The following is a 16992-nucleotide window of genomic DNA, read 5'->3' as shown; positions in this document are numbered from 1 at the left end:
CAATGAATTAAATAGCAATAGTAATAATAATAATAATAATAATAATAATAAATAAAAACAAGACAAAACAAAAATTATGAAAACTAGAATAGTTATGACAAGTTATATGAACAGAGTTGCCAATTATTACAATGGATACATATATAACAGAAAAGTTCTATATTCGCGTAATAACTACATGCCCCTGTGTGTCCTAAGGTGTTGGGTAAATTTCTTGCGATTGACAAATTTGAAATACACTCCCATTACTTCTTTCGATATTGAACGCAGTTTTAGTGAATATAAATCCATCTTAAGATACAACACATGAAAATTCACGTTGAAAGACTTACAACAAAATTTCAACAGTTTTCGAAATCTGATAAAAGCTAGGGGTGTGTATGATCCCGAAAAGTCAGGACCGGGATCGGGAAAAAAATTTCCCGTCCCGATCCCGACTTCGGAAAATGATTTCCCGACTTTTCCGGATCCCGAGCAGTCGGTGAAATACCGAATGCTCATTTTAAAATGTCGTTATTTCTCGACGTTATTTCTGCATTGTCAATTTCTGAAACTTATCGTACATTGTTAGTTTTTAATCCAGAAATAACTTAAAGTGAAAATGACGTGTAGAATTCGAGATTTCCAGAGCTTCGGTAAATCTCGAACATTTCCCGTCCCGAAAATTTCCCGACTTAGTCCGAAAATTGAAAATTTTTCCCGTCCTGATCCCGTCCAACACACCCCTAATAAAAGCCCATGAATTCCTCAAAATATATATTTTTTATTCACAGTTCGAATGCAGAATATTAATTGTCCACGGATGGATATGTCACAAGTTTCGTCAACCATAATAGCAAAATATTCCCGACTTTTAATATCTGCTACCAAGGAGCGCAAAACAATCTCCCTAATATATCAATGATCTCGTACTGAATGTCATGGTAGAGCCCGAACATGTATATTTAAAGTTAAGTTCGTGTGACACAATTCAGAGAAAACTTTACAAGAGAAGCAAAATAATACATTAGATCCTCTTAAGTAAAATTATTTGGGGGCTCTGCCCCCACATCGTTAATATTGTGGGGGCTCGAGCCCCCTCAAGCCCCATGGAGTCGGCGCCTATGTTCCCTTCCATCCACCAGATTCTCCAGCAATACACAGTGGAATGCAACTCTGCCAGTTTTTTGATTGATTTAGTTTATTTTACTTCGCGTTTTGTGCCTCTTGGCTAATTTGCGAAGATGGGGATGAGTGATGAAATGGATGAAAATGGACATTCACAAACAACCATACCCGACCGGGATTCGAACCCGGGACCCGTGGCATGCTAAAGCATGACGGTTGCTGTGTCGATAAATCACGAATCCACCAGACACCACTGGAATATGCGCGAATGATTTCTACCCACGCATGAAACCCAGCGGGGCACATATAAACCAATCAAAAGTCATCCCCAATTCACTTTGCACGCTATATAAAAATAGTGAACTTGAGTCGACTCTAGTCTTTGCAATTTCTTAATTAAGTTGCAATATTTTCATTGGCCATGCTTTTTCTTAATAATATGGATTAGTTTGTAGTTAGACGGCAACGATTAAGCAAAGTGAAGAACAGCATTTGAAAATACAAGTGATTCACCTGGATCAAGTATCAGTGCCACAGTACCTCCAAGAGATCAGTCCGCAGATGTCAAGATTCTTATTCAGTGACGTAGCTAAATTGTTGGTGGCCCAGGTGCGTGTCATGACCCCCATGCCATTACCGACCTATGAGGAAAGTATTGTAATTATGCAACCAAAACAAACCACTGCTTATAATGTTTTTTTAAGTCCCTGTTTAGGTGAAGAAAGCAAACTCGTAAAATCCACATTGCGTGGCTGATGTTCATTGAAAAAAGTATGGATTTTACATCAAAACAACAAATAAATGTATATACGTATAACAATAACACATTTCATACAATCCAAATCAAGAAATAAGTAACGATACATACCGCCTGTTCTTATTTAAGTTAACGATTTACGTACTGAATCTGAAAATCATGAACTTCCTGTGTATGTGTGTGTGTTGTATGCGGCAAATGAAAGTGTGGTTCACAGCAAGCTAAAGACTAAACCCGCATTTACACCGGGGTTGCTAACACATGTTACCAACAAATGTTTGTAACATTTCGAAAAACGCTTGTGAATTTGTTATCAACGTTTCATGTTAGCATCAGATTTCCCGTGTTGGGAACATAAATTTTGTTATCCACAAGAAGTCGGTAAAGATCAAAGAATGTTAGCAACATTTGTTGCTAACACATGTTAACAGAACCTTTTCGATGTTAGCAACATTTCCCGGCTTCCCCTCCCGCCAGTAACAGCCAGCCAGCGAGTGGGAAACCATCGTTTCGTGCGAAGTATTTTGTTTTGTAATTTATTTATCATGGAAAATTTTTTGAGTGAGATGGAGTGGTCAAAGGATAAAGTGCTGAACTTAGTGGAATTGTTCCGCGAGAAGTGTGTCCTTTGAGACCAAACTTATCCACAATTTAAAGACGAAAACCAAAAGGTCACTTCCGCTGTAATTAGCTTTTACCGCAGTGAAGGTCTCACCCAGAATCTTGTTGGTCTTCTCTCTTGCGCCAAAATGAGTAAACTTCCTCAACAGTTCGCATCTTGCAGCCAACCGAGGTGATGGAGCCAATATGTTAACAAAAGTTATTTACGAAATCTAGTGTTCTGGTTACCAACATTTGTTGACAACATCTGTTGTTAACCGTGTTGGTAACAAAAAGTTGATAACATTTGTTTGTAACATTCGGTGTAAACGTTGCTTAAAGAGACACTTGAATACGAGAAATAGATAAATAAAAATAAAATCTATTTCGATCATTTGCTTTCGTCTCAGGTAAAGATTGTCAAGGTAATGGAGAAAATAGCAACCATTTCAGAATAGCGCAATTAACGTGCTTTAAATTAGCAGAAATAACTGCCAGGAAAATGCAGCCACATACAGCAGCAGAAAGTTTCATTTTACCTACTTTATAAGAAATACGAAAATCTGCTCCAGAAGAGGCTTCCGAGAAGGTGCGGCGACAATGGGGAGCGAAGGGGGTGCTTGTGCACTCCTTAATTTTCTTCCGTACCCCCCTCAGCGACCCCATTTCAAAACCTATTTTCAACATAATGAAATGTTATCTACTTTATACTATTAAAACAATGTGGTCACTTTAAGCGTAGAATGTTATGTATTGAAGTGATATCGCTAATAATTTACATATATATAGTCCACGCGTTTACTTCGTTAACGTCCAAGAACTGAAGAAAGCCGCCGCCACAAACGTGGGTGGGGATAAATAGCGGGCGAGTTGTTTTCGTCCAATGACACTCAACCTTCAGCCAATGGGCGCAGCTGTCATTCTGCTCGTCTACTCCACGTGGAGTCTCAGTCACGTGACTGCGGATACGCTGTTGCCGTACTTTGCAACTTCAATGTGGAGACCGTGGGAAGGTGCTTGTGCACGGAGGGACAAGGTGGCGTAGAGTAGATGTGTGGCAACACTGTCCGTTGAATGTGATTGTTGGAGCTGGTGGGCGAGCTCCGTCGACTTCAAAGCCAGCCGGTCGTTAACGTAGCCAGCGCGTCGACTACAACAGGCAATCCATTGATCCTGAAAAGGAATTGCATTTACTTTTCTGTAGTGGAGGCGATCTACACAAATATCAGCGGCTGTTGCTTTCCTCACCATTGTTGTTGAAAATGGTTTCTACTTTTGTTTATTTCGGTGGCCTGTTTGTGATTTTCGATAATTGCTTACAGTTCAGCGTGAGTTGTTTCTTGCTTTTATTTTATATTTTTTGGCATTATTCATAAGAAACAGTTTTATTTTTCCGCCCACTTATTGTTCATCCTATATTCTCAAAATTGCACTGCAACAAAAAATTTATTTGCTTCCACTAAGGTTGATCCCGGAAAATTATTGTATCGAAACGAGTGTTGTTTTCTTTTGTAAATAGCAGAACTTCAATTTGCATAGCGCTATATATTTTTTTCCAAACGCACACAAATTAAACACTCAGTAGTGGTCTCTGATATCTGTGCATCGTGAGAAAGTACAATAAGACAAAGAACTGTTTATCAACAAAATGTTAGATGTTTATGGAAAGGATTTAAGGTACGCGTAAATCCACTTTCTATCAGTGATTCTATAACGGCTACATTCAGTGGCGAACACTGCTTTAGAGGAGTATCGGACTCTTGAAGTAACCCACACCACACGTAGATAGATAGATAGCGATCAAATAACCATGTCATATCATGCACATCTGGAAGGGACTTGATGCCATAAAAATACATTTGATTGTTATTTTAAATATTGCAAGATCGATTCAACGCTCTACAGAACGGCAGCTAGACATTTATTCGCTCTGGGTGACAGTAGAATTCGACGCCCTTATCTTTGCGGAAAATATTACTATCCTCACTTTTAATATTTGTTCGTAAACAGCAATTCTACGACCCCGTAAGGGTTCCAGGGCAAAAATAGTATCAGTTTTGTCTCAAGTGCACAAAACAACGCCTATGTCTAGGGAGACAAATTTATGGTAAATAAAAACTGAGGAGAGCGGTAAATAAAATGTTAGATCAGCGGTATATACCAGCGGTGGGGAAAAAAAATTGGCACACACTTTTTCATCATGAGAGGAAACAACATACAAAAGAGCTATAAATTGATAAACTACTTCATTTTTATATACTGTACACATACACAAGTACTTAGCTGTCCAACCAAAAACAAAATATCAACACAAAATCACTTTATTTCTAAATTGCATATTACAAGTGATTTATTCATTGTATGTATTTAAAGGATATCCTTGCTGTCCAACAAATAAAATAATCACTACTGCACATACACAAACACATGTTGAAAATCACATAATGATAAACAAAATTAATTCATGACTGAACACAAATGACACCATTGTTTCCCTTGATGTGCAGAAACAGACTAATCTTATCGCTGCTACAGCTTCTTATTTATTATCTACTCGCAGTGTCACTGAAATGTACAGATAGTATGCACTATAAACGAACATTCCACGCTCAAATCCCTACTTCCACCACTGTATCAGATGTAACTGTGGCACATCCCAAGATGGCGGTTTTACCTCACCCCATTCCCCTCGCCCAGAAAACACTTCTGCGGTTTCTCTATTCCCTTCTATACTCTATGGACCAAATCAATCATTACAATGCAAAGGAATTACCGGAGAGAATATGGAGGTGTGAAGCACCTGATGGGAAAACCATTAAGGCATGGTGTGCGAAGTTTTTAGCGACTGGAAGTGTTAATAAACAATCCGGAAGTTCTCAGATTGGATATTATTCGTGCTACAAATGGTGCACACATAGAAGTGTATTAGAGTTTAGTGTAGAGGTGTATTGGTGTGTTTAGTGCTTCATGCAATAAAATTCTTTGAGTTTCTCTTTCGTCTGGTACCACTCTCATTCCATTATGTTTCATAACCTTTTAGCAATGATGACTTGAAATGTGGGAGGTTTGAACGGAATAGAGAAACCGCAGAAGTGTTTTCTGGGCGAGGGGAATGGGGTGAGGTAAAACCGCCATCTTGGGATGTGCCACAGTTACATCTGATACAGTGGTGGAAGTAGGGATTTGAGCGTGGAATGTTCGTTTATAGTGCATACTATCTGTACATTTCAGTGACACTGCGAGTAGATAATAAATAAGAAGCTATGTCTCTGTGCGCAGCTTTCGGATGCAACAATAGAAGTTGCAAGAAATGTTTTTAAAAAAGAAGGAATTGAGAGGTCCGCAGATAAACTTGCTTACAACGTTTATTATACACGCATTTCTGTTGTGATTTTATTAGTGTTATTATTATGAACGGCATGTATAAAATTTTTAATTCAAAATTGTGACATATCGGAATATCGAAAATCGTTTTCACGTTTCATAAAGGTAACTATTGCAAATGTTTATACGTGTTGAGAACTTTGTGGAATGTAAATTCATTGAACAAACAAAGGGATACTTCAGATATGGAAAAAGAGAAACCAACCATCAAAATAAATGAGACCTTCCGAACCGAAGCGACACGCCAAGATGCACGTGTCGCTCGGACTGGGATGTTTTCTTAATACCGTCCATCGTGTCGCCTCGGTCTGTTGGTGGCGCATACACTGTTATTTTTTTTTTGCTTCAGACTGAAGGAGCCCGCGTCGCTTGTGCCCTCAAATAATGGAGTTTTCAGATCTAATGTACACGCGACTCGTGTCGCGTCGGAACGACCAAGCCATCGTTCACACCTGCCTTAGTGGCAAGACAAGTGGCACAAACCTGCATTGGTGAAATTCTCAAAGCGGTACGTATCGCTTGTTGTTTCGGTATGAAATCTCTGTACTCAGACCGTAGCCACAAGCAACACGTGCAGCTTGGAAGCGAACCCTCAGAAATCAATGCAACTTTTCGAATCGAAACAACACGGCAAGCTGCATATGTCACTCAGACTCGTCCGCTTTTCCAATAGGTTTTATCGTGTCGCCTCGGTTTCTTTGCAGCGCATGAGCGGTGAATGCTTGCTTTTAGGGAGATTTTACAACCAACTGTGACACGCGGCATGTGTAGCTTAAGAATTTTACAGTACAAATCGAAGGCAAGCTAGTGCGACCTGTCACGCCTCTATGGTGTGAAACATTGCTGTTGATTGGCTCGTTCTCAAGCAGGATGTGTCGCACGAGCACCTGAGAATTCACACCGGAGTGGCAAGCGACAAGGGCACCTTCAGTGTAAAGGGGAATTCATACCAAAGCGACAGGCGACACGACGTGTCGCTTGAGGATTTCATCAATGCAGCCTTTTGCGGTCTGTCTTACCGCTAGGGCAGGTGTAAACAATCTGTGTTGTAAACATTGCTCGTACTGACGCGACACGAGTCGCGTGTGCATTAGATCTGAAAACTCAATTATTTGAGGCGACAAGCGACACGAGTCCCTTCAGTCTGAGCAAATAAAAAATAACCGTGCATGCGCCACCAACAAACCAAGGCGACACGATGGACTGTATTAAGAAACGGCTCAGTCCGAGCGACACGTGCAGCTTGGCGTATCGCTTCCCTTCGGAAGGTCTCATTTATTTCTGTTGGTGCAGCCTGTCATGTCGGTACGGTGTGAAACGTTTGCTGTTGATTTGCTCGTTCCCAAGCGACAAGTGTCGCCTGTCGCTTCGGTGTGAATCTAAAAAAAGAGTGAGTGAAAATGTAGACAACAGATAATATTTTGCTCACAACTTGGTGAAGGATAAATTCGTAGAACATAAACTTCATCTTGTTTATGAGCTGAAGTCGAAGTAGCGGCAAGTATTCAGAAGATTCTCTGGACTATAGAATGCTCTTTCACAGATGAGCTTCTTTATTCGTACAAGTTGCTGCCCCTGTTGCGGTCTCCCGCTTAGACAGAAATCGGTGACTTTGACGTCATTTTCCACATTCTTTCCATATCTGCATCAAAGGTCAACAGTTCCTAAGTTTTGGGTACGAAGGGAAGCTTTATTTCTTCAGCTGGAGTGAAATGTACGGTAGGCACTATGATTGAATATTGTGCATTTTTGTATCATCAAAAGTAGTGTCAGTATGCAATAAGGGATGATGTCAATAGCAATTAACACTTCAAGAGATGTTTTAGAAGATAATTATAGAAAAATGTACTACTTGTGTGAATGCGTTTGCTGCCCGATAGGACCCTGATTGTCTCCCTGGAATGGATTGTATTACCATAGAGCTGAGTTCACCGCGATCTTTTTAAGGTGTAAAGAAAATGAAGGCACTTACTACAACTAATAACGTTATATTAATAATAAATATGTACACATAACACGTAATTACACTGTCCTGCACTCCTGCCTCAGTAAACTGTTTATATGAAATTGGAAGCCGGTTTTACAATAACACGTCACTAGTTCTTCACTGAATGATATCAGCACTATAATGTTCCTGTGAAACTGAACTACATATCACTGCACTTCACTGATATGCTGAATGAAACGTAGCCACGTTAGGCTTACGTATTTGATGAATATCCGCAACGCGGTGACTCGGCTGTTGCCGGAGTGACTTCTGCTCGAACACTGGCGGAAGTAAGCTTCCGCGCAAAGATGGCGGCAACTAGGCACCGCACCCGATATGAACTGGCCAATGGGAGTGCAGGTTTCTTAAAGCACTGGATATACACAAAATAAGCAATTGGTTATATAGAAACAAATGCATTAGCAAAATGAGCAAGAGAAAATATCTGTTATTTGCGAATACAAGAATATATAAAAAGATATATCGTGGTTAGTTTCTAGAGATAATTCTCCAACATACTCCCCCCCGTTGGAATGTTCACATCCAACCTAACACTAGGGGATATATTGTCAATGCTTTAGCTTCATGGAGCGTCTTCTTCCCAATGTGGTAAAGGCACAATTTTGCTTAATGCTCTCTTGTAGACTCCGTCTCTAGTACGAACGGTGACTACGCGCACTAGGTTATCCCTTCCCGGAAACACTTCTTGGATGACGCCGACTCTCCACGAGAGTGGTGGAAGATTGTCCTCCTTCAATAGCACTGGTGTGCCAGGCTTCAAATTCGACTGAACGGCTGTCCATTTCTGTCGCTGCTGCAGACTATGCAGGTAGTCCTGAGACCACTTGCTCCACACTCGCTGCTGGAACTGCTGTATGCGCTGCCATCTGGATAATCTGTTGGCAGCGAGATCTGTAATGTTTGGTTCAGGAAATGAGGTTAGAGGACCTCCAATAAGAAAATGACCAGGGGTAATGTAGCTGAATTCATCATGAGAATCAGGGAGTGTGGAAAGAGGACGGGAGTTGAGGCAGGCCTCTATTTGGCATAGCAGAGTTACTAGTTCTTCGTATGTTAGCACGGCGTTTCCTGCTACTCTGCGAAGATGGTATTTCATAGACTTCACTGCACTTTCAAAAATCCCGCCGAATGATGGACTGCGTGGTGGAGAATACTTGCATTGGAAATTCTCTTCTGCTGCAAATCTGTTGATGTCCTTGTTGAACTCTTGTGATTGAAAGAGTTTACGTCATTCCTGCAATTCATTTTTAGCACCATGGAACGTGGTAGCATTGTCGCTAAAAATACTTGCACACTTTCCTCTTCTCGCGGTGAAGCGTAGTAGAACTGCGATGAAGGCTTGTGATGTCAAGTCTGAGACAATCTCTAGATGAATTGCCCTTGTGGCAAGACAAGTGAAAACTGCAATGTAGCATTTTCTTGTGGATCTGCTTCTTGCGGCTCCGGTCTTGATGTGGTATGGCCCTGCGTAATCAACGCCTACGTGATGGAATGCCTTGCTGGGTCTCACTCTACTGGAGGGTAAGTGCCCCATCAGCTTCTGGGCTGCTGAAGCCTTCAAACGATAGCATATGTTGCACTGGTGAATGATCTGTTTGACCACCTGTCGTATGCGAGGTATCCAGTATTTCTCACGAAGTGATGATATGAGAAGCTGTGGACCAGCATGTATAAGTCTCTTGTGTTCTGATGATATCAGAATTTTCGCGAAATGACTCTTCGGATGAAGAATAATTTGATGCTTGCTTTGGAATTCCAGTTCACTGTTTTCCAATCTTCCTCCCAGAAAATCGTCAACGTAGAAGTCATGTGTCAAGACATGAGTGGCTACTGTGAAATTTGATGATTCATCTTCTGACAACTGTTTGAGGCATCTTGTGGCCAAGAATGAACTTGAAGTTAATCCATAAGTGACTGTGTTCAAACTGTAAACATGGATCGGTTCGTCACGTGATGCTCTCCATAAGATGCATTGAAGTGGTCTGTCTTCTGAATGCATGTTAATTTGCCTATACATTTTAGCCGTGTCTGCTGTGAGTGCGATTTTGTGTCTACGAAACCTGAGTAGGATTGAAAACAATTCTTCTTGTATCGTGGGACCAATCATCTGTATACTGTTCAACGATTCCCCCGTAGTTGTGGGCGAGCTTCCATCAAAAACCACTCTTAAACGTGTAGTTTTGCTTGATTCCTTGATCACACAGTGATGTGGAATGTAGTACCTTGTCTCCTTGTCTCTGGATACATCTTCCAATGTCCCAATTGGTTGCATGTGTTTGAGTTGTTGGTACTCGACCATGAATTCTGTGTACTCTCTTTTCAATTCCATGTTCCGATCAAGTCTTCTTTCTAATTGGTTAAATCGTGAAATCGCTGTTTGCAGAGAATCCCCAAGAACGGATCTGTCCTTCTTCAAGGGTAGCTTGACTGTGTATCGACCTTCTCGATCACGAGATGTAGTTTCCTGGAAATGTTTTTCACAGGTGATTTCTTCTGGCGAATACAACTTATCATGGAATTCCTCCAAATCCCAAAATCTCTGTAAATGGAAATTGACTGTATCTTCTGTGCGAACAAAGAATGACTTCGAAGGTCCGTTCGTAGATGGTGCATTGGGAATCCTTCCTGCTACAATCCATCCAAATTCAGTGTTTTGCAACGCTGGATAGTTTCCTGTTCTTGAAAGTTTTTCTGGCTTGAGAATCGTGTAGAACACATCTGCAGACAGAAGTAGGTCAATGTTGCCAGGTGTATGGAAGCTAGGATCTGCTAAATGTATGTCACTCGGAATTCCCCATGTGGAAGTTTCGAGCCTCTGCGCTGGCATCGAACCTGTGATGTTTGGCAAGATGGAACAAGATATATCCATGGTGAATCCACTTATGCTGGATTTAATCTGCGTCTCCATGGTGTGAAAGGCTTGCACTGTAGCTTCATTTATCCCTTGGATTGGAATTCGGCGTTTTTGTTTCTTGATGCGTAGCTGCTGAGCAAGATGCTCTGTCATAATATTATTCTGCGAGGCTCCATCCAAAAGTGCACGACATGGGAGCCACTCGCCGTATGCGTTCTTGATTTTTATGACTGCTGTGGCTAGGAGAACTTGCGAAGTTTCTCTGTTCTTGACAGAACAATATGTTGCTTTAGTCTGGGCATCATTATCCTGAAAACGAGTATCATCGCCTACTGCCGGTTTACTTCTGGGCTGCTTCTGTGTTTGACGTTCTCTGCTGTTCTTATCTTCATGAAGAAGGGAATTATGTTTCTTGCCGCAATACTTGCAAGATCCTGCCTTGCATCCTGACCTAAATCCCTGGTGATCTGACTGTCCAAGACAATTGAAACAGATCTGGTTTTCTCGAAGAAATTTGTACTTCTGAGCTATTGTAGCTGCTTTGAAAGAACTGCACGCAAACAGCGGATGCTTATAATTCTTCATAGTATCCTTGCAATACAGGCATGAAGGAGATACGGTAGAAAATATGATCTTGAAGGAGAAGGATGCGCAGGTTTGTGACTTTGTTGTTTGGTGTTGCCACTAAACTGTGGTTTGAATGTTGATCTTTCATTGGAAATTGGTTTGAATTTCTCTAAAGCCTTGGTTCTGTGCTCTAGAAATTGAAACAAACTGTCAAGAGTGGTGAATTCAGAGTCATTCACTTCTAATTCAAAAGCTTTTCGTGTGGTGGCATCAAGCTGAGAGGTAAGATGTTGAACTAACACTATATCTGATAGTGAACTATCTCCTGCTAATAATTTTAACGCTGAGATGGAACTGATAGCTGTGTTTGTGAACGATCGCAACTCTTCTGCGTTTTCTCTCGACACTGGTTTTATATGCAAAATATCATTGACGTGTGAAGCAGCTATGAGACGCTTGTTGTCAAAACGCTCTTGGAGTTGTTTCCACGCTACACCGTAGTTGGATGCTGTAATTGGTATGCTTTCAATGATTTGCAATGCCTCACCCTTCAGTGCGACACGTAAATACTGGAATTTCTGAATATCTGAAATATCCGAATTATCATGTATGAGCGAAGAAAATGTGTCTTTGAATGATACCCATTGGGTGTAATTTCCACTGAAATGTGGAAGCTCTATTAATGGCAACTTGACTTGAGACTTGCACGAAGCCCTGTGTTCAACTAGGCACCGCACCCGATATGAACTGGCCAATGGGAGTGCAGGTTTCTTAAAGCACTGGATATACACAAAATAAGCAATTGGTTATATAAAAACAAATGCATTAGCAAAATGAGCAAGAGAAAAGTTCTGTTATTTGCGAATACAAGAATATATAAAAATATATATCGTGGTTAGTTTCTAGAGATAATTCTCCAACATTGTGTGATATTTCTAAAGTTTATATTAACTTAATGACCCCCCCCCCACACACACACATAGAAGTAATTTACCTTCATTTAACACTGTTAAACTTTTGAAAAATGGACTTGTTTTACAAAGCCCCCTGATAACCCGTGAGCCCCCCCTCCCGGAGATCAGTTCTAGCTACGGGCCTGTATATTGAAAATTCAAGAACTTTAAATTGATCCATTTTCAGTACATGCACTAATTACGAGGTTGTCCTGTGGACATGTTTGTATGATGTATTTAAGGGTTTTTTTAAAGAGCAATTATTGTCTGAATTTTTAAGGTACAACAACTTAACGCTGAATTTTTTTTTAAAAAATATTACTTACCAACAACACAAATGCATTTGCATGGAAAGAGATGGCTTGGTTCGTTCATGTGAGAGCGAGCATTTGCAGCAGGCAATGGGACGAGGCTCTCCTCTACTGCTGCTACTGGCTGCTGGTTATTTCAGATCAGAGTTGGTAATGGACACTGGTTGATTCTCTATTTATTACGATTCGAATAGAATTTCTAAAAAGGAGAAAATAAAATAAATAGAGAAGGAAATAAATAGAGAGAAAATGCTGTCCAAAAGGACTCGCGCAGAGTGGTGACCGCCAACTGCCAACCGCCAACTGCCACTTTCTAGCGTTTCACCTTTCCTGGAACATCAATTCATACCGTAGTATGTCCAATATTCCTCTCAACTTACTTCAACACTTGCCTATTAAAATTAAAAGAAAAATAATACGTCTTAAGATAGATGGAATTGTATTCTTGGGAATCAGGCAAGTTCTTGTACAGAGTCTATTAGAGTATAGAGTTGAATAGAGTTTTCCATTTTAATATAGCAAAGTGGTGACGTTAAAATAAAATAAGAAAAACGGCGCATTGTGGTTCGAATCCCACTTTAAACTGTAGATTCAGTCCCTATTAGCCATTCTGTGCATAAAGTGGACTTAAAAAAAAACTCAACTAACTAACAATAAACAAAACGACGAATGTAAAAGTACGAGGACTATACTTGTTTTGAAAGTACGTCAAGAGATGGTAAGGGAAGATAGGAACTGCATGATTTGCAATGATATATTTTTTTGGAATTAATATTTAATTTGCCAATTCAATTTGCAAGGGTCACAATACAAAATGGACCCTTGCTTCTCCAAAGAGTTCTTTGCGATGCATAATGTTTTAGGAAAATTGTGCAAAAATAAAGAAAAGACAAAAAAGAAGAGTCGACCAAATTATCGCAAAACTGTATGCAGACGATTGCATTAATCGCTAAATTATTATTGCAGCAATAAATGGCTATGAGAACAAATTACGTCTAGGGGTTAAGGTCCGCTGAAGATGGAGGCCAAGGAATTGGACCATCGCATCCAATCCAACTATCAGAAGAAAGTTTAATTAAGAAACCCACGAACTCAATGTTCCCAAGTTCAAGCACTGTCATATTGAGTAGAAATGAAACTTTATAACTTGCTCTTAAATGTACGAATGCAGAATTGGCATTTCGCTTAGGTATTATGGAGGGTCAAAGATGTAAAGATAAATTTGGAAACCCCGTATTTTCAGATTCCTAATTTTCTTTCAGTTACCATGATTGTCATTCTGTGACGACGAGGATGGGTGGTGAACAGTTTATCGAAAGAAGAAACACACATGCTTTTCCGGGATTCGAACACATGCTTTTCATGTGATTACAAAGTTGGTTCTCCGGCACTAGGCCGTACGGTGTAAACGGCATTGTGTCCCTCTCCAACTGTAAACCAAAGAAGCCCCGACAGATGGTAGAGACGTTGACGGCGTTATGGAGCTTTCCACCAACATCTACCTGCACCGCCTTGGTTTGGTAGTTCTCCTATTTGCAGATGATGCAACTCCTAAGTGAGAATGACGCACTACAACAAGATATGAAATGGTAGAAGTCCTCCGCAGTGATTCTAGTAAAATTGATATAACTCTTCTTTTCTTGGAGTAAGGGGGTGATCTTCTGAAACGTCAAACTCTCTTCCACGCCTGCAGCATTCTTGGAGACTAACGAGGCTTAAGCGCCTGACCGGCAGCCTGTGTAATTTTCCGTGCGGTATGTGTTCTGTGTTTGTGATTGTTCTTTCATCAATTTCAACTTATCACCATTCATCCTCATCTTCACGATGAACCAAAAGTAGCATAAAACGAAGTATACTAAATAAGTCAACAACAGCCTCTTTACATACATTTTGCTTATCTTTCTACAATAAATATATATATACACACACACAGTTAACTCTGGATGTAGTGAACTCGGCTGCAGTGAACATTCTGCTATAATGAGCCTAAATCAGTTCCGAACCAAATACATTACATTTAGGTTATAGTAATTGAACTGTATACATAGTTGCAACGCTGATCGGCCACAATAAATGAAGCCACATTTCCGATTAGTTCCTCCTGGGAATAATGGAAGAAAACATTGTGCTTTTATAAGCTACCGTGTATTTTCTCGACTTTTTGCTTTACCAAAGAACAAAAATAAATATGATTTAGCCATATTTATTCATTCAGTGTTGTAAATTAATGTATAAGTATTAATGTTTCTTCGCTACATTAATAGTTGTCTTGTGTTGCATCGAACAATTTAACAAGTTTGAAGTGGGTTGAACAGGTATATTTGTGTTCGCCGTTTAGATGCAAAAATCGACGAAATAATTGCCCGGATGTTCACTTATTTCGGTATCATTTTAGAACTATGATGTACTACGCCCGTACATGTGTTGTGTCCCTAAACAATTTCGTTCGTCATTTGAATGCCCTAAGCTATACATTGGATCGCGATGGAAGGGCTATTCAAACGTTATTTTCAACGAAGGTAAGAGTTTATCGTATAAATCGATAGGCTAAAAAAATATGTTTAGCAAAGTTTTAAGATTATGTAGCAAGTCATAAGTTTCAGAAAATTACATTTTGCTGAACTTAAGAATTGATCTATTAAAGAGCAACGTCAGGGTAGGTCGAACGGGCTAAAAATCGTATTTTTATACACAAAGAACACTAAACGTGACGTCATTTGGGTCATCCATAGCTGCCACGGGTCGATAATACAAAAATGTAGATTCTACACTATGCTTTATGTTTTTTCTGGTTGCGAATATGTGTAATTTAAAGGCGGGAGTAGGGATGGGAGAAACTCCCAAAGTTATAAAAAATAATGAATTTAGTGTGAATGCAGATGATACTTTTTAATGTTATACACTATTTCGTATCCGATAACTTAATATTAACGTACGTTTTCCTTGCATTTAGCAGACATTTTCCCCCTTATATCTTCGACCTTTTTTTGTTACAACAAATCAAAATTATAATTCCTTCAAATAAGAGAGCCCCAGAGGTTGCGAGACCAACTCGGGAAAGGACATTCTGTCGGTTTCCAATAACCCATGAATCTTGAAGACGTCCACTAATAGTCTCTGCTCTATCGTGCCGCAATGCATGTTCCAGTTTTATACGTATCTTAGGTCAGCAAGATCCAATGTTCACTTACTTCATGGCTGGGAAACTCTGTGAGTTTTCCCACGGGACTAACATTCGCTATCGTTTCCACATAGTATGTTAGAAGAGGTCACTCGCTGCACGCATTACAAAGATCAGTATTTTGCAACACATCTCGATGTTGCCCTTTCATTATACACCACATAAGAGAAATACCTAGAGACTAGCAAATTTACATGGCTAAATGGTAGCGAAGCCTTCGAAAAGGAAATGTCTCTTCTGTAGACATGTCACTACTATTTCAAATTTGTTAAAAATTATTTCATTTTTAACAGATTTTGTTGTAACTATAATTATAAAACACACAATTTCTTGAGATTATAGGTATGGAAACAATTACGAAGAAAGAACTAGATTTTAGGGAGATTTCACATAGAAGCGATAAGCTGCAAACGACACGCGAAAAGAGACACTTATTTCTCTGCTCAGTTCGCACCTGGTGAAGATACCGATATAATTGCACTAACTCAGTTTATTAGTCACCAGAATAAAAACGAAAGAAGAGACATTTCTACATGTATATCATGTTGTACAATTTGTGCAAGTTATTGAAACTCAGGAGAGGCATCATGTCCAAGAGAGAATGAAGAAATTATGTGCACTGACTTGAATATTGATAAATAAATTGTGCCATAATCATGAAGAGTAACTGATCCATTACGTCTAGGCTTGTTGACAAATAGTATAAAAATACGGATGACGTAGCGGTAACGTCGTCGCATTGTAATCAATTGATCCTGGGTTCGATACCCGGTGGAGGCACATAGTAGTGAGGATCCCACTTTAAACTGTATAGGTACAGTCTTGATTAGCCTATTTGTGCATAAACTGGACTTAAGAGACAAAAACTCACAACTCAAATATGAAATTAAGATTATGTTATTTGTCAAACACTTTCAGCAGAACCTTTTGCAGCCCAGTTTAGTTCATACGAGGGCCGGGTACCAGGGGCGGTTACTGATATTGTTGCACTGTTGCACAACGACCGGATATTTTCCAACAAAATTTCATACTTTTTGTTAGTATATTTTTTCGTTTATTTTCCTATTAAATATAAATGTATATTGAACATAAACAAACAATTTTGCCATTCGTTGCTTCATAAAGAAGATTCCATTATGATGTGTTAAAAAAAGGAGGCAACCTGCGAGATTTCAGAGTGTATGAGTAGACGCACAGTTGGGCGTTGCAAAGCCGGAGCAACGACCTGATCTCTACAGCGAGGAGGATTGGAGCAAAGTTCAACGCTGTT

The sequence above is a fragment of the Lepisma saccharinum genome, chromosome 18 (assembly GCF_977018435.1).
Source record: "Lepisma saccharinum chromosome 18, izLepSacc3.1, whole genome shotgun sequence".
In the NCBI taxonomy this organism is placed as follows: domain Eukaryota; kingdom Metazoa; phylum Arthropoda; class Insecta; order Zygentoma; family Lepismatidae; genus Lepisma; species Lepisma saccharinum.
Note: the sequence above shows the minus strand (reverse complement) of the source record.